The sequence below is a fragment of the Carcharodon carcharias genome, chromosome 17 (assembly GCF_017639515.1).
Source record: "Carcharodon carcharias isolate sCarCar2 chromosome 17, sCarCar2.pri, whole genome shotgun sequence".
Taxonomy (NCBI): domain Eukaryota; kingdom Metazoa; phylum Chordata; class Chondrichthyes; order Lamniformes; family Lamnidae; genus Carcharodon; species Carcharodon carcharias.
Window position 1 is genome coordinate 61,050,717 of NC_054483.1, and position 19,522 is coordinate 61,070,238.

A 19,522-nucleotide genomic window follows, 5' to 3' on the forward strand; every position below is an offset into this window, starting at 1 on the left:
CGCAGCAGTTGCAGGAACAGCCCACAGCAGCAACTAGATCAGGAACTGCACACAGCAGCGGCTAGACCAGAAAACGCCCACAAAAGCAGCCAGAGCACAGCAGTTAGAGCCGGAACAGCCACTGCAGCTAGAGCAGGAACAGCCCAGAGCAGTGGCTAGCACAGGAACAGACCACAGTAGCAGCTAGCGCAGATAAAGACCACAGCAGCAGCTAGCACAGGAACAGTCCACAGCAGCAGCCAGAACAGGAACAGCCTACAGCAGCAGCTAGAGCAGGAACAGCCCACAGCAGTAGCTAGTGCAGGAACAGCCCACAGCAGCAGCTAGAGCAGGAACAACCCACTGCTGCTGCTAGTGCAGGAACAGTGCACAGCAGTAACCTGAGCACGAACAGTCCACAGCAGCAGTTAGAGCAGGAACAGCCCACTGCTGCAGTTAGTGCAGAAGCAGTGCACAGCAGCAGCCAGAGCACGAACAATCCACAGCAGCCAGAGCACAGGAACAGACCACCGCAGCTGCTAGAGCACGAACAGCCCACCGCAGCAAGAGCAGGAACAGTCCACTGTGGCCGCTAGAGCAGGAACAGCTCACAGCAGCACCTAGAGCAGGAACAGCCCACAGCTGCAGCTAGTGCAGCAGCCTCCACAGCCACAGCTGTGCAGGAACAGGCCACAGCAACAGCTAGTGCAAGAACATTCCACAGCAGCAGCCAGTGCAGGAAAAGCCCACAGCAGCAGCTAGAGCAGGAACCTCCACAGCAGAAGCTCACGCAGAACAGACCACAGCAACAGCTACAGCAGGAACAGCCCTAAAACAGCTAGAGCAGGAACAGCCCACAGCAGCAGCTAGAGCAGGAACAGACCAAAGCAGCTGCTACAGCGGGAACAGCCCACAGCAGCAGCTAGAGCAGGAAAAGCCCGCAGCATCAGCTAGATCATGAACTGCCCACAGCAGCAGCTAGAGCAGGAACAGCACAGAGCTACAGCTACCGCTGGAACTGCCCACCCAGCAGCTACCGCAGGATCTTCCACAGCCACAGATAGTGCAGGAAAAGCCCACAGCAGCAACATGATCAGGAACAGCACACAGCAGCAGCTAGAGCAGGAACAGCCCACAGCAGCAGCTAGCACAGGAACAGCCCACAGCAGCAGCTGGATCAGGAACCACACACAGCAGCGGCTAGAGCAGCAACAGCCCACAGCAGCAGCTTGAGCAGGAACAGACCACAGCAGTAGCTAGAGCAGAAAAAGGCCACAAAAGCACCCAGAGCAGGAACAGCCCACAGCAGCTAGTGCAGGAACAGACCACAGCAGCTAGCGCAGCAACATCACACAGCAGCAGCTACAGCAGGAACAACCCACAGCAGCAGCTAGAGCATGAACAGCCCCCACAGCATCTAGCACAGGAACAGCCCACAGCAGCGGCTAGCACAGGAACAGCCCATAGCAGCAGCTAGAGCAGGACTAACCCACAGCATTAGCTAGAGTAGGAACAGCCCACAGCAGCAGCTAGCGCAGAAACAGCCCACAGCAGCAGCTGGAGCAGGAACAGCCGACAGCAGCAGCTAGCACAGCAACAGCCCACAGCAGCAGCTAGCGCAGGAACAGACCACAGCAGCAGCTAGCACAGGAACAGACCACGGCAGCAGCTAAAGCAGGAACGGACCACAGTGGCCTCTAGAGCAGGAACATCCCACAGCAGCAGCTAGAGCAGGAACTGCCCATAGAAACAGCTAGAGCCGCAACAGCACACAGCAGCAGCTAGAGCAGGAAGCTCCAAAGCAGCAGCGAGAGCAGGAACAGACCACAGCAGCAGCTACAGCGGTAACAGCCCACAGCAGTAGCCAGAGCAAGAACAGCCCACAGCAGCAGATAGATCAGGAACTGCCCACAGCAGCAGCAAGAGCAGGAACAGCTCACAGCAGCAACTAGTGCAACATCCTCCACAGCCACAGCTGTGCAGGAAAAGGCCACAGCAACAGCTAGTGCTGGAACAGCTCACAGCAGCAACTTGATCAGGAAAAGCACACAGCAGCTGCTAGAGCAGGAACAGCCCACAGCAGCAGCTAGCAGAGGAACAGCCCACAGCAGCAGTTAGAGCAGGAACTTCCCACTGCTGCAGCTAGTGCAGGAACAGTGCACAGCACTAACCAGAGCACGAACAGTCCACAGCAGCAGTTAGAGCAGGAACAGCCCACTGCTGCAGCTAGTGCAGAAGTAGTGCACAGCAGCAGCCACAGCAGGAACCGTCCCTGGCAGCAACTAGCACAGGAACAGACCACCGCAGCAGGTAGAGCAGGAACAGCCCACAGCAGCTAGAGCAGGAACAGACAACTGTGGCCGCTAGAGCAGGAACAGCTCACAGCAGCACCTAGAGCAGGAACAGCCCACAGCAGCAGCTAGTGCAGCAGCCTCCACAGCCACAGCTGTGCAGGAACAGGCCACAGAAACAGCTAGTGCAGGAACAGTCCACAGCAGCAGGTAGAGCAGGAACCTCCACAGCAGCAGCTCACGCAGAACAGACCATAGCAACAGCTACAGCAGGAAGAGCCCTAAATCTGCTAGAGCAGGAACAGACCACAGCAGCAGATAGAGCAGGAGCAGCCCACAGCACCAGATACAGCAGGAACAGCACACAGCAGCAGCTAGAGTAGGAACAGTCCCCAAAGCAGCTAGCACAGGAACAGCCCACAGCAGCAGCTAGAGCAGGAACAACCCACAGCAGCAGCTAGAGCAGGAAGCTCCAAAGCAGTAGCAAGAGCAGGAACAGACCAAAGCAGCAGCTACAGCGGGAAGAGCCCAGAGCAGCAGCTACAGCAGCAACAGCCCACAGCAGCAGCTAGATCAGGAACTGCCCACAGCAGCAGCTAGATCAGGAACAGCCCAAAGCAGCAACTAGATCAGGAACTGCACACAGCAGCAGCTAGACCAGAAAAGGCCCACAAAAGCAGACAGAGAAGGAACTGCCAAAACCAACAATGCGGCAATAGCCCACAGCAGCTAACGGAGCAACATCACACAGCAGCAGTTAGAGCCAGAACATCCCACTGCAGCTAGAGCAGGAACAGCTCGGAGCAGTGGCTAGCACAGGAACAGACCACAGCAGCAGCTAAAGCAGGAAAAGCCCACAGCAGCAGCTAGAGAAGAAACAGCCCACAGTAGCAGCTGGCGTAGATAAAGACCACAGCAGCAGCTAGCACAGGAACAGCCCACAGCAGCAGCCAGAACAGGAACAGTCCACAGCAGCAGCTAGAGCGGGAACAGCCCACAGCAGCAGCTAGTGCAGGAACAGCCCACAGCAGCAGCTAGCACAGGAACAGCCCATAGCAGCAGCTAGAGCAGGACCAACCCACAGCAGTAGCTAGAGTTGGAACAGCCCACAGCAGCAGCTAGCACAGGAACAGACCACAGCAGCAGCTAAAGCAGGAACAGACCACAGTGGCCGCTAGAGCAGGAACATCCCACAGCAGCAGCTAGAGCAGGAACAGCCCATAGAAATAGCTAGAGCATGAACAGCCCACAGCAGCAGCTGGAGCAGGAAGCTCCAAAGCAGCAGCGAGAGCAGGAACAGACCAAAGCAGCATCTAGAGCAGGAACAGCTCAGAGCGACAGCTACCGCAGGAACAGACCACCCCCGCAGCAGGTGCAGGAACAGCCCACAGCAGCAACTAGATCAGGAACTGCACACAGCAGCAGCTAGACCAGAAAAAGCCCACAAAAGCAGCCAGAGGACAGCAGTTAGCACCGGAACAGCCACTGCAGCTAGAGCAGGAACAGCCCAGAGCAGTGGCTAGCACAGGAACAGACCACAGCAGCAGCTAGAGCAGGAAAAGCCCACAGCAGCGGATAGAGAAGGAACAGCCCACAGTAGCAGCTAGCACAGATAAAGAACACAGCAGCAGCTAGCACAGGAACAGTCCACAGCAGCAGCCAGAACAGGAACAGTCCACAGCAGCAGCTAGAGCAGGAACAGCCCACAGCAGTAGCTAGTGCAGGAACAGCCCACAGCAGCAGCTAGAGCAGGAACAACCCACTGCTGCTGCTAATGCAGGAACAATGCACAGCAGTAACCAGAGTACGAACAGTCCACAGCAGCAGTTAGAGCACGAACAGCCCACTGCTGCAGTTAGTGCAGAAGCAGTGCACAGCAGCAGCCAGAGCACGAACCATCCACAGCAGCCAGAGCACAGGAACAGACCACCGCAGCTGCTAGAGCACGAACAGCCCACCGCAGCAAGAGCAGGAACAGTCCACTGTGGCCGCTAGAGCAGGAACAGCTCACAGCAACACCTAGAGCAGGAACAGCCCACAGCTGCAGCTAGTGCAGCAGCCTCCACAAAAACAGCTGTGCAGGAACTGGCCACAGCAACAGCTAGTGCAAGAACATTCCACAGCAGCAGCCAGTGCAGGAAAAGCCCACAGCAGCAGCTAGAGCAGGAACCTCCACAGCAGAAGCTCACGCAGAACAGACCACAGCAACAGCTACAGCAGGAACAGCCCTAAAACAGCTAGAGCACGAACAGCCCACAGCAGCAGCTAGAGCAGGAACAGCCCACAGCAGCAGATACAGCAGGCACAGCACACAGCAGCAGCTGGAGCATGAACAGCCCCCACAGCAGCTAGCACAGGAACAGACCACAGCAGCAGCTAGAGCAGGAAGAAACCACAGCAGCAGCTAGAGCAGAAAAAGCACACAAAAGCAGCCAGATCAGGAACAGCTCACAGCAGCTAGAGCAGGAACAGCCTACAGTTGCTGCGAGCGCAGAAACAGCACACAGCAGCTACTGCAGGAATAGCCCACAGTGGCAGCTAGAGCAGGAACAGCCCACAGCAGCAGCTAGCGCATGAACAGCCCACAGCAGCAGCTAGAGCAGGAACAGAACACAGCAACAGCTAGAGCAGGAACAGCCCACAGCATCAGCTAGAGCAGGAACAGCCCACAGCAGCAGCTAGCACAGGGACAGTCCACAGCAGCAGCTAGAGCAGGAAGAAACCACAGCAGCAGCTAGAGCAGAAAAAGCCCACAAAAGCAACCAGGTCAGGAACAGTCCACAGCAGCTAGAGCTGGAACAGCCTACAGTTGCAGCTAGTGCAGACACAGCCCACAGCAGCTAAAGCAGGAATAGCCCACAGTGGCAGCTAGAGCAGGAACAGCACACAGGAGCAGCTAGCATATGAACAGCCCACAGCAGCAGTTAGAGCAGGAACAGACCACAGCTACAGCTAGAGCAGGAACAGCCCACAGTGGCAGCTATAGCAGGAACAGCCCAAAGCAGCAACTGGTGCAGGAACAGATTAAAGGAGCAGCTAGAGTTGGAACAGACCACAGCAGCACCAGCTAAAGCAGGAACAGACCATAGAAGCAGCTAGAGCAGGAACAGCCCACAGCAGCAGCAGGAGCAGGAAGCTCCAAAGCAGCAGCTAAAGCAGGAACAGACCACAGCTGCAGCTAGAGCAGGAAGAAACCACAGCAGCAGCTAGAGCAGAAAAAGCCCACAAAAGCAATCAGATCAGGAACAGACCACAGCAGCTAGAGCAGGAACAGCCCACAGCAGCAGCTAGAGCAGGAAGCTCCAAAGTAGCAGCAAGAGCTTGAACAGACCAAAGCAGCAGCTACAGCGGGAACAGCCAACACCAGCAGCTAGAGCAGCAACAGCCCACAGCAGGAGCTTGATCAGGAACTGCCCACAGCAGCAGCTAGAGCAGGAACAGTTCAGAGCGAGCGCTACCGCAGGAACAGCCCACACCCGCAGTAGGTGCAGGAACAGCACACAGCAGCAACTAGATCAGGAACTGCACACAGCAGCAGCTAGACCAGAAAAAGCCCACAAAAGCAGCCAGAGCAGGAACAGCCCGCAGCAGCTAGTGCGGCAATAGCCCACAGCAGCTAGCGGAGCAACATCACACAGCAGCAGTTAGAGCCAGAACAGCCCACTGCAGCTAGAGCAGGAACAGCTCAGAGCAGTGGCTAGCACAGGAACAGACCACAGCAGCAGCTAGAGCAGGAAAAGCCCACAGCAGCAGCTAGAGAAGGAACAGCCCACAGTAGCAGCTGGCGCAGATAAAGACCACAGCAGCATCTAGCACAGGAACAGCCCACAGCAGCAGCCAGAACAGGAACAGTCCACAGCAGCAGCTAGAGCGGGAACAGCCCTCAGCAGCAGCTAGTGCAGGAACAGCCCACAGCAAGAGCTACAGCAGGAACAGCCCACTGCTGCTGCTAGTGCAGGAACAGTGCACCAGCAGTAACCAGAGCACGAACAGTCCACAGCAGCAGTTAGAGCACGAACAGCCCACTGCTGCAGTTAGTGCAGAAGCAGTGCACAGCAGCAGCCAGAGCACGAACCATCCACAGCAGCCAGAGCACAGGAACAGACCACCGCAGCTGCTAGAGCACGAACAGCCCACCGCAGCAAGAGCAGGAACAGTCCACTGTGGCCGCTAGAGCAGGAACAGCTCACAGCAGCACCTAGAGCAGGAACAGCCCACAGCTGCAGCTAGTGCAGCAGCCTCCACAAAAACAGCTGTGCAGGAACTGGCCACAGCAACAGCTAGTGCAAGAACATTCCACAGCAGCAGCCAGTGCAGGAAAAGCCCACAGCAGCAGCTAGAGCAGGAACCTCCACAGCAGAAGCTCACGCAGAACAGACCACAGCAACAGCTACAGCAGGAACAGCCCTAAAACAGCTAGAGCACGAACAGCCCACAGCAGCAGCTAGAGCAGGAACAGCCCACAGCAGCAGATAGAGCAGGCACAGCACACAGCAGCAGCTGGAGCATGAACAGCCCCCACAGCAGCTAGCACAGGAACAGACCACAGCAGCAGCTAGAGCAGGAAGAAACCACAGCAGCAGCTAGAGCAGAAAAAGCACACAAAAGCAGCCAGATCAGGAACAGCTCACAGCAGCTAGAGCAGGAACAGCCTACAGTTGCTGCGAGCGCAGAAACAGCACACAGCAGCTACTGCAGGAATAGCCCACAGTGGCAGCTAGAGCAGGAACAGCCCACAGCAGCAGCTAGCGCATGAACAGCCCACAGCAGCAGCTAGAGCAGGAACAGAACACAGCAACAGCTAGAGCAGGAACAGCCCACAGCATCAGCTAGAGCAGGAACAGCCCACAGCAGCAGCTAGCACAGGGACAGTCCACAGCAGCAGCTAGAGCAGGAAGAAACCACAGCAGCAGCTAGAGCAGAAAAAGCCCACAAAAGCAACCAGGTCAGGAACAGTCCACAGCAGCTAGAGCTGGAACAGCCTACAGTTGCAGCTAGTGCAGACACAGCCCACAGCAGCTAAAGCAGGAATAGCCCACAGTGGCAGCTAGAGCAGGAACAGCACACAGGAGCAGCTAGCATATGAACAGCCCACAGCAGCAGTTAGAGCAGGAACAGACCACAGCTACAGCTAGAGCAGGAACAGCCCACAGCGGCCGCTAGAGCAGGAACAGCCCACAGTGGCAGCTATAGCAGGAACAGCCCAAAGCAGCAACTAGTGCAGGAACAGATTAAAGGAGCAGCTAGAGTTGGAACAGACCACAGCAGCACCAGCTAAAGCAGGAACAGACCATAGAAGCAGCTAGAGCAGGAACAGACCACAGCTGCAGCTAGAGCAGGAAGAAACCACAGCAGCAGCTAGAGCAGAAAAAGCCCACAAAAGCAATCAGATCAGGAACAGACCACAGCAGCTAGAGCAGGAACAGCCTGCAGTTGCAGCTAGCGCAGAAACAGCCCACAGCAGCTAAAGCAGGAATAGCCCACAGTGGCAGCTAGAGCAGGAAGCTCCAAAGTAGCAGCAAGAGCTTGAACAGACCAAAGCAGCAGCTACAGCGGGCACAGCCAACACCAGCAGCTAGAGCAGCAACAGCCCACAGCAGGAGCTTGATCAGGAACTGCCCACAGCAGCAGCTAGAGCAGGAACAGTTCAGAGCGAGCGCTACCGCAGGAACAGCCCACACCCGCAGTAGGTGCAGGAACAGCACACAGCAGCAACTAGATCAGGAACTGCACACAGCAGCAGCTAGACCAGAAAAAGCCCACAAAAGCAGCCAGAGCAGGAACAGCCCACAGCAGCTAGTGCGGCAATAGCCCACAGCAGCTAGCGGAGCAACATCACACAGCAGCAGTTAGAGCCAGAACAGCCCACTGCAGCTAGAGCAGGAACAGCTCAGAGCAGTGGCTAGCACAGGAACAGACCACAGCAGCAGCTAGAGCAGGAAAAGCCCACAGCAGCAGCTAGAGAAGGAACAGCCCACAGTAGCAGCTGGCGCAGATAAAGACCACAGCAGCATCTAGCACAGGAACAGCCCACAGCAGCAGCCAGAACAGGAACAGTCCACAGCAGCAGCTAGAGCGGGAACAGCCCTCAGCAGCAGCTAGTGCAGGAACAGCCCACAGCAAGAGCTAGAGCAGGAACAGCCCACTGCTGCTGCTAGTGCAGGAACAGTGCACCAGCAGTAACCAGAGCACGAACAGTCCACAGCAGCAGTTAGAGCAGGAACAGCCCACTGCTGCAGTTAGTGCAGACGCAGTGCACAGCAGCAGCCAGAGCACGAACCATCTACGGCAGCAGCTAGCACAGGAACAGACCACCGCAGCAGCTAGAGCACGAACAGCCTACAGCAGCTAGAGCAGGAAAAGTCCACAGTGGCCGCTAGAGCAGGAACAGCTCACAGCAGCAGCTAGTGCAAGAACATTCCACAGCAGCAGCCAGTGCAGGACCAGCCCACAGCAGCAGGTACAGCAGGAACCTCCACAGCAGAAGCTCACGCACAACAGACCACAGCAACAGCTACAGCAGGAACAGCCCTAAAACAGCTAGAGCAGGAACAGTCCACAGCAGCAGCCAGAGCAGGAACAGACCAAAGCAGCTGCTACAGCGGGAACAGCCCACAGCAGCAGCTAGAGCAGGAAAAGCCCGCAGCATCAGCTAGATCATGAACTGCCCACAGCAGCAGCTAGAGCAGGAACAGCACAAAGCAACAGCTACTGCAGGAACTGCCCACCCAGCAGCTACCGCAGGATCTTCCACAGCCACAGATAGCGCAGGAAAAGCCCACAGCAGCAACATGATCAGGAACAGCACACAGCAGCAGCTAGAGCAGGAACAGCCCACAGCAGCAGCTAGCACAGGAACAGCCCACAGCAGCAGCTGGATCAGGAACCACACACAGCAGCGGCTAGTGCAGCAACAGCCCACAGCAGCAGCTTGAGCAGGAACAGACCACAGCAGTAGCTAGAGCAGAAAAAGCCCACAAAAGCACCCAGAACAGGAACAGTCAACAGCAGCTAGTGCAGGAACAGACCACAGCAGCTAGCGCAGCAACATCACACAGCAGCAGCTACAGCAGGAACAACCCACAGCAGCAGCTAGAGCATGTACCTCCCCCACAGCAGCTAGCACAGGAACAGCCCACAGCAGCGGCTAGCACAGGAACAGCCTTTAGCAGCAGCTAGAGCAGGAATAACCCACAGCATTAGCTAGAGTAGGAAGAGCCCACAGCAGCAGCTAGCGCAGAAACAGCCCACAGCAGCAGCTGGAGCAGGAACAGCCGACAGCAGCAGCTAGCACAGCAACAGCCCACAGCAGCAGCTAGTGCAGGAACAGACCACAGCAGCAGCTAGCACAGGAACAGACCACGGCAGCAGCTAAAGCAGGAACGGACCACAGTGGCCCCTAGAGCAGGAACATCCCACAGCAGCAGCTAGAGACGCAACAGCACACAGCAGCAGCTAGAGCAGGAAGCTCCAAAGCAGCAATGAGAGCAGGAACAGACCACAGCAGCAGCTACAGCGGGAACAGCCCACAGCAGTAGCCAGAGCAAGAACAGCCCACAGCAGCAGATAGATCAGGAACTGCCCACAGCAGCAGCTAGAGCAGGAACAGCTCACAGCAGCAGCTAGTGCAGCATCCTCCACAGCCACAGCTGTGCAGGAAAAGGCCACAGCAACAGCTAGTGCAGGAACAGCTCACAGCAGCAACTTCATCAGGAAAAGCACACAGCAGCTGCTAGAGCAGGAACAGCCCACAGCAGCAGCTAGCAGAGGAACAGCCCACAGCAGCAGCTAGAGCAGGAACTTCCCACTGCTGCAGCTAGTGCAGGAACAGTGCACAGCACTAACCAGAGCACGAACAGTCCACAGCAGCAGTTAGAGCAGGAACAGCCCACTGCTGCAGCTAGTGCAGAAGTAGTGCACAGCAGCAGCCACAGCAGGAACCGTCCCTGGCAGCAGCTAGCACAGGAACAGACCACCGCAGCCGGTAGAGCATGCAGAGCCCACAGCAGCTAGAGCAGGAACAGACAACTGTGGCCGCTAGAGCAGGAACAGCTCACAGCAGCACCTAGAGCAGGAACAGCCCACAGCAGCAGCTAGTGCAGCAGCCTCCACAGCCACAGCTGTGCAGGAACAGGCCACAGAAACAGTTAGTGCAGGAACAGTCCACAGCAGCAACCAATGCAGGAACAGTCCACAGCAGCAGCTAGAGCTGGACAAGCAAACAGCAGCAGCCAGTGCAGGAACAGCCCACAGCAGCAGGTAGAGCAGGAACCTCCATAGAAGCAGCTCACGCAGAACAGACCATAGCAACAGCTAGAGCAGGACCAGCCCTAAATCTGCTAGAGCAGGAACAGACCACAGCAGCAGCTAGAGCAGGAAGAGCCGACAGCAGCAGCTAGATCATGAACTGCCCACAGCAGCAGCTACAGCAGGAACAGCCCACAGCAGCAGCTTGCACAGGAACTTCCACAGCCACAGCTAGTGCAGTAACAGCCCACAGCAGCAACTTGATCTGGAACAGCACACAGCAGCAGCTAGATCAGGAACAGCCCACAGCAGCAGCTAGAGCAGGAACAGACCACAGCAGCAACTAGAGCAGGAAGAAACCACAGCAGCAGCTAGAGCAGAAAAAGCCCACAAAAGCAATCAGATCAGGAACAGCTCACAGCAGCTAGAGCAGGAACAGCCTACAGTTGCAGCGAGCGCAGAAACAGCACACAGCAGCTACTGCAGGAATAGCCCACAGTGGCAGCTAGAGCAGTAACAGCCCACAGCAGCAGCTAGCGCATGATCAGCCCACAGCAGCAGCTAGAGCAGGAACAGAACACAGCAACAGCTAGAGCAGGAACAGCCCACAGCAGCAGCTAGAGCAGGAACAGCCCACAGCAGCAGCTAGCACAGGGACAGTCCACAGCAGCAGCTAGAGCAGGAACTTCCCACTGCTGCAGCTAGTGCAGGAACAGTGCACAGCACTAACCAGAGCACGAACAGTCCACAGCAGCAGTTAGAGCAGGAACAGCCCACTGCTGCAGCTAGTGCAGAAGTAGTGCACAGCAGCAGCCACAGCAGGAACCGTCCCTGGCAGCAGCTAGCACAGGAACAGACCACCGCAGAAGGTAGAGCATGCAGAGCCCACAGCAGCTAGAGCAGGAACAGACAACTGTGGCTGCTAGAGCAGGAACAGCTCACAGCAGCACCTAGAGCAGGAACAGCCCACAGCTGCAGCTAGTGCAGCAGCCTCCACAGCCACAGCTGTGCAGGAACAGGCCACAGAAACAGTTAGTGCAGGAACAGTCCACAGCAGCAACCAATGCAGGAACAGTCCACAGCAGCAGCTAGAGCTGGACAAGCAAACAGCAGCAGCTAGTGCAGGAACAGCCCACAGCAGCAGGTAGAGCAGGAACCTCCACAGCAGCAGCTCACGCAGAACAGACCATAGGAACAGCTAGAGCAGGACCAGCCCTAAATCTGCTAGAGCAGGAACAGACCACAGCAGCAGCTAGAGCAGGAAGAGCCGACAGCAGCAGCTAGATCATGAACTGCCCACAGCAGCAGCTAGAGCAGGAACAGCCCACAGCAGCAGCTTGCACAGGAACTTCCACAGCCACAGCTAGTGCAGTAACAGCCCACAGCAGCAACTTGATCTGGAACAGCACACAGCAGCAGCTAGATCAGGAACAGCCCACAGCAGCAGCTAGAGCAGGAACAGACCACAGCAGCAACTAGAGCAGGAAGAAACCACAGCAGCAGCTAGAGCAGAAAAAGCCCACAAAAGCAATCAGATCAGGAACAGCTCACAGCAGCTAGAGCAGGAACAGCCTACAGTTGCAGCGAGCGCAGAAACAGCACACAGCAGCTACTGCAGGAATAGCCCACAGTGGCAGCTAGAGCAGGAACAGCCCACAGCAGCAGCTAGCGCATGAACAGCCCACAGCAGCAGCTAGAGCAGGAACAGAACACAGCAACAGCCCACAGCATCAGCTAGAGCAGGAACAGCCCACAGCAGCAGCTAGCACAGGGACAGTCCACAGCAGCAGCTAGAGCAGCAAGAAACCTTAGCAGCAGCTAGAGCAGAAAAAGCCCACAAGAGCAACCAGGTCAGGAACAGACCACAGCAGCTAGAGCTGGAACAGCCTACAGTTGCAGCTAGTGCAGAAACAGCCCACAGCAGCTAAAGCAGGAATAGCCCACAGTGGCAGCTAGAGCAGGAACAGCCCACAGCAGCAGCTAGCATATGAACAGACCACAGCAGCAGTTAGAGCAAGAACAGACCACAGCAACAGCTAGAGCAGGAACGGCCCACAGTGGCAGCTAGAGCAGGAACAGCCCACAGCGGCAGCTATAGCAGGAACAGCCCAAAGAAGCAACTAGTGCAGGAACAGATTAAAGCAGCAGCTAGAGTTGGAACAGACCACAGCAGCAGCAGCTAAAGCAGGAAAAGACCATAGAAGCAGCTGGAGCAGGAACAGCCCACAGCAGCAGCTAGAGCAGGAACAGCCAACAGCAGCATGTAGATCAGGAACTGCCCACAGCAGCAGCTAGAGCAGGAACAGCCCAGAGCGACAGCTACCACAGGAACAGCCCATCCCATCAGCTAGTGCAGGAACAGCCCACAGCAGCTAGTGCAGGAACAGACCACAGCAGCTAGCGCAGCAATATCACACAGCAACAGCTAGAGCAGGAACAGCCCACGGCAGCAAGAGCAGGAACAGCCCACAGCACCAGATACAGCAGGAACAGCACACAGCAGCAGCTAGAGTAGGAACAGCCCCCAAAGCAGCTAGCACAGGAACAGCCCACAGCAGCAGCTAGCACAGGAACAGCCCATAGCAGCAGCTAGAGCAGGACCAACCCACAGCAGTAGCTAGAGTTGGAACAGCCCACAGCAGCAGCTAGCACAGGAACAGACCACAGCAGCAGCTAAAGCAGGAACAGACCACAGTGGCCGCTAGAGCAGGAACATCCCACAGCAGCAGCTAGAGCAGGAACAGCCCATAGAAATAGCTAGAGCATGAACAGCCCACAGCAGCAGCTAGAGCAGGAAGCTCCAAAGCAGCAGCGAGAGCAGGAACAGACCAAAGCAGCATCTAGAGCAGGAACAGCTCAGAGCGACAGCTACCGCAGGAACAGACCACCCCCGCAGCAGTTGCAGGAACAGCCCACAGCTGCAACTAGATCAGGAACTGCACACAGCAGCAGCTAGACCAGAAAAAGCCCACAAAAGCAGCCCGAGCACAGCAGTTAGAGCCGGAAAAGCCACTGCAGCCAGAGCAGGAACAGCCCAGAGCAGTGGCTAGCACAGGAACAGACCACAGCAGCAGCTAGAGCAGGAAAAGCCAACAGCAGCGGCTAGTGAAGGAACAGCCCACAGTAGCAGCTAGCGCAGATAAAGAAAACAGCAGCAGCTAGCACAGGAACAGCCCACAAAAGCAGCCAGAACAGGAACAGTCCACAGCAGCAGCTAGAGCAGGAACAGCCCACAGCAGCAGCTAGTGCAGGAACAGCCCACAGCAGCAGCTAGAGCAGGAACAACCCACTGCTGCTGCTAGTGCAGGAACAGTGCACAGCAGTAACCAGAGCACGAACAGTCCACAGCAGCAGTTAGATCAGGAACAGCCCACTGCTGCAGTTAGTGCAGAAGCAGTGCACAGCAACAGCCAGATCACGAACCATCCACAGCAGCCAGAGCACAGGAACAGACCACAGCAGCTGCTAGAGCACGAACAGCCCACCGCAGCAAGAGCAGGAACAGTCCACTGTGGCCGCTAGAGCAGGAACAGCTCACAGCAGCACCTAGTGCAGCAGCCTCCACAGCCACAGCTGTGCAGGAACAGGCCACAGCAACAGCTAGTGCAAGAACATTCCACAGCAGCAGCCAGTGCAGGAAAAGCCCACAGCAGCAGCTAGAGCAGGAACCTCCACAGCAGAAGCTCACGCAGAACAGACCACAGCAACAGCTACAGAAGGAACAGCCCTAAAACAGCTAGAGCAGGAACAGCCCACAGCAGCAGCTAGAGCAGGAACAGACCAAAGCAAATGCTACAGCGGGAACAGCCCACAGCAGCAGCTACAGCAGGAAGAAACCACAGCAGCAACTAGATCATGAAATGCCCACAACAGCAGCTAGCGCAGGAACTTCCACAGCCACAGCTAGTGCAGGAAAAGCCCGCAGCAGCAACATGATCAGGAAAATCACACAGCAGCATCTAGAGCAGGAACAGCCCACAGCAGCAGCTAGAGCAGAAAAAGCCCACAAAAGCACACAGAGCAGGAACAGACCACAGCAGCTAGTGCAGCAACATTACACAGCAACAGCTACAGCGGGAACAGCCAACACCAGCAGCTGGAGCAGCAACAGCCCACAGCAGCAGCTAGAGCAGGAACAGTTCAGAGCGACCGCTACCGCAGGAACAGCCCACCCCCGCAGCAGGTGCAGGAACAGCCCACAGCAGTAACTAGATCAGGAACTGCACACAGCAGCAGCTAGACCAGAAAAAGCCCACAAAAGCAGCCAGAGCAGGAACAGCCCGCAGCAGCTAGTGCGGCAACAGCCCACAGCAGCTAGCGGAGCGACATCACACAGCAGCAGTTAGAGCCAGAACAGCCCACTGCAGCTAGAGCAGGAATAGCTAAGAGCATTGGCTAGCACAGGAACAGAACATAGCAGCAGCTGGAGCTGGAAAAGCCCACAGCAGCAGCTAGAGGAGGAACAGCCCACAGTAGCAGCTAGCGCAGATACAGCCCACAGCAGCAGCCAGAACAGGAACAGTCCACAGCAGCAGCTAGAGCAGGAACAGCCCACAGCAGCAGCTAGTGCAGGAACAGCCCACAGCTGCAGCTAGAGCAGGAACAACCCACTGCTGCTGCTAGTGCAGGAACAGTGCACAGCAGTAACCAGAGCACGAACAGTCCACAGCAGCAGTTAGAGCAGGAACAGCCCACTGCTGCAGTTAGTGCAGAAGCCGTGCACAGCAGCAGCCAGAGCACAAACCGTCCACGGCACCAGCTAGCACGGGAACAGACCACCGCAGCAGCTAGAGCATGAACAGCCCACAGCAGCTAGAGCAGGAACAGTCCACCGTGGCCGCTAGAGCAGGAACAGCTCACAGCAGCACCTAGAGCAGGAACAGCCCACAGCAGCAGCTAGTGCAGCAGCCTCCACAGCCACAGCTGTGCAGAAACAGGCCACAGCAACAGCCAGTGCAGGAACAGCCCACAGCAGCAGCTAGTGCAGCAGCCTCCACAGCCACAGCTGTGCAGGAGCAGTCCGCAGCATCAGCCAGTGCAGGAACAGCCCACAGCAGCAGCTAGAGCAGGAACCTCCACAGCAGAATCTCACACAGAACAGATCACAGCAACAGCTACAGCAGGAACAGCCCTAAAACAGCTAGAGCAGGAACAGCCCACAGCAGCAGCAAGAGCAGGTACAGACCAAATCAGCTGCTACAGCGGGAACAGCCCACAGCAGCAGCTAGAGCAGGAACAGCCCAGAGCAACAGCTACCGCAGGAACTGCACACCCAGCAGCTACCGCAGGAACAGCCCACAGCAGCAGCTAGCGCAGGAACTTCCACAGCCACAGATAGTGCAGGAAAAGCCCACAGCAGCAACATGATCAGGAACAGCACAAAGCAGCAGCTAGAGCAGGAACAGCAAACAGCAGCAGCTAGAGCAGGATCAAAGCAAAGCAGCAGCTACAGCAGGAAGAAACCAAAGCAGCAGCTAGAGCAGGAAGAAACCGCAGCAGCAGCTAGAACAGGAACAGCCCACAGCAGCAACTGGATCAGGAACCACACACAGCAGCAGCTAGAGCAGCAACAGCCCACAGCAGCAGCTTGAGCAGGAACAGACCACAGCAGCAGATAGAGCACAAAAAGCCCACAAAAGCACCCAGAGCAGGAACAGCCCACAGCAGCTAGTGCAGGAACAGACCACAGCAGCTAGTGCAGCAACATCACACAGCAACAGCTACAGCAGGAACAGCCCACAGCAGCTAGAGCAGGAACAGCCCACAGCACCAGATACAGCAGGAACAGCACACAGCAGCAGCTAGAGCATGAACAGCCCCAACAGCAGCTAGCACAGGAACAGCCCACAGCAGCAGCTAGCACAGGAACAGCCCATAGCAGCAGCTAGAGCAGGAACAACCACAACATTAGCTAGAGTAGGAACAGCCCACAGCAGCAGCTAGCGCAAAAGCAGCCCTCAGCAGCAGCTAGCACAGGAACAGCCCACAGCAGCAGCTAGAGCAGGAAGAAACCACAGCAGCAGCTACAGCAGAAAAAGCCCACAAAACCAGCCAGATCAGGAACAGCTCACAGCAGCTAGAGCAGGAACAGCCTGCAGTTGCAGCTAGCGCAGAAACAGCACACAGCAGCTACTGCAGGAATAGCCCACAGTGGCAGCTAGAGCAGGAACAGCCCACAGCAGCAGCTAGCACAGGAACAGCCCACAGCAGCAGTTAGAGCAGCAACAGCCCACAGCAGCAGATAGATCAGGAAATGCCCACAGCAGCAGCTAGAGCAGGAACAGCCCAGAGCGACAGCTACCACAGGAACAGCCCATCCCATCAGCTAGTGCAGGAACAGCCCACAGCAGCTAGTGCAGGAACAGACCACTGCAGCTAGCGCAGCAATATCACACAGCAACAGCTAGAGCAGGAACAGCCCACAGCATCAAGAGCAGGAACAGCCCACAGCACCAGATACAGCAGGAACAGCCCACAGCAGCAGCTAGCGCAGGAACAGCCCACAGCAGCAGCTAGCACAGGGACAGACCACAGCAGCAGCTAGAGCAGAAAAAGCCCACAAAAGCAACCAGATCAGGAACAGTCCACAGCAGCTAGAGCAGGTACAGCCTGCAGTTGCAGCTAGTGCAGAAACAGCCCACAGCAGCTAAAGCAGGAATAGCCCACAGTGGCAGCTAGAGCATGAACAGCCCACAGCAGCAGCTAGAGCAGGAAGCTCCAAAGAAGCAGCGAGAGCTTGAACAGACCAAAGCAGCAGCTACAGCGGGAACAGCCAACACCAGCAGCTAGAGCAGCAACAGCCCACAGCAGCAGCTTGATCAGGAACTGCCCACAGCAGCAGCTAGAGCAGGAACAGCCCAGAGCAACAGCTACCGCAGGAACTGCACACCCAGCAGCTACCGCAGGAACAGCCCACAGCAGCAGCTAGCGCAGGAACTTCCACAGCCACAGATAGTGCAGGAAAAGCCCACAGCAGCAACATGATCAGGAACAGCACAAAGCAGCAGCTAGAGCAGGAACAGCAAACAGCAGCAGCTAGAGCAGGATCAAAGCAAAGCAGCAGCTACAGCAGGAAGAAACCAAAGCAGCAGCTAGAGCAGGAAGAAACCGCAGCAGCAGCTAGAACAGGAACAGCCCACAGCAGCAACTGGATCAGGAACCACACACAGCAGCAGCTAGAGCAGCAACAGCCCACAGCAGCAGCTTGAGCAGGAACAGACCACAGCAGCAGATAGAGCACAAAAAGCCCACAAAAGCACCCAGAGCAGGAACAGCCCACAGCAGCTAGTGCAGGAACAGACCACAGCAGCTAGTGCAGCAACATCACACAGCAACAGCTACAGCAGGAACAGCCCACAGCAGCTAGAGCAGGAACAGCCCACAGCACCAGATACAGCAGGAACAGCACACAGCAGCAGCTAGAGCATGAACAGCCCCAACAGCAGCTAGCACAGGAACAGCCCACAGCAGCAGCTAGCACAGGAACAGCCCATAGCAGCAGCTAGAGCAGGAACAACCACAACATTAGCTAGAGTAGGAACAGCCCACAGCAGCAGCTAGCGCAAAAGCAGCCCTCAGCAGCAGCTAGCACAGGAACAGCCCACAGCAGCAGCTAGAGCAGGAAGAAACCACAGCAGCAGCTACAGCAGAAAAAGCCCACAAAACCAGCCAGATCAGGAACAGCTCACAGCAGCTAGAGCAGGAACAGCCTGCAGTTGCAGCTAGCGCAGAAACAGCACACAGCAGCTACTGCAGGAATAGCCCACAGTGGCAGCTAGAGCAGGAACAGCCCACAGCAGCAGCTAGCACAGGAACAGCCCACAGCAGCAGTTAGAGCAGCAACAGCCCACAGCAGCAGATAGATCAGGAAATGCCCACAGCAGCAGCTAGAGCAGGAACAGCCCAGAGCGACAGCTACCACAGGAACAGCCCATCCCATCAGCTAGTGCAGGAACAGCCCACAGCAGCTAGTGCAGGAACAGACCACTGCAGCTAGCGCAGCAATATCACACAGCAACAGCTAGAGCAGGAACAGCCCACAGCATCAAGAGCAGGAACAGCCCACAGCACCAGATACAGCAGGAACAGCCCACAGCAGCAGCTAGCGCAGGAACAGCCCACAGCAGCAGCTAGCACAGGGACAGACCACAGCAGCAGCTAGAGCAGAAAAAGCCCACAAAAGCAACCAGATCAGGAACAGTCCACAGCAGCTAGAGCAGGTACAGCCTGCAGTTGCAGCTAGTGCAGAAACAGCCCACAGCAGCTAAAGCAGGAATAGCCCACAGTGGCAGCTAGAGCATGAACAGCCCACAGCAGCAGCTAGAGCAGGAAGCTCCAAAGAAGCAGCGAGAGCTTGAACAGACCAAAGCAGCAGCTACAGCGGGAACAGCCAACACCAGCAGCTAGAGCAGCAACAGCCCACAGCAGCAGCTTGATCAGGAACTGCCCACAGCAGCAGCTAGAGCAGGAACAGCCCAGAGCAACAGCTACCGCAGGAACTGCACACCCAGCAGCTACCGCAGGAACAGCCCACAGCAGCAGCTAGCGCAGGAACTTCCACAGCCACAGATAGTGCAGGAAAAGCCCACAGCAGCAACATGATCAGGAACAGCACAAAGCAGCAGCTAGAGCAGGAACAGCAAACAGCAGCAGCTAGAGCAGGATCAAAGCAAAGCAGCAGCTACAGCAGGAAGAAACCAAAGCAGCAGCTAGAGCAGGAAGAAACCGCAGCAGCAGCTAGAACAGGAACAGCCCACAGCAGCAACTGGATCAGGAACCACACACAGCAGCAGCTAGAGCAGCAACAGCCCACAGCAGCAGCTTGAGCAGGAACAGACCACAGCAGCAGATAGAGCACAAAAAGCCCACAAAAGCACCCAGAGCAGGAACAGCCCACAGCAGCTAGTGCAGGAACAGACCACAGCAGCTAGTGCAGCAACATCACACAGCAACAGCTACAGCAGGAACAGCCCACAGCAGCTAGAGCAGGAACAGCCCACAGCACC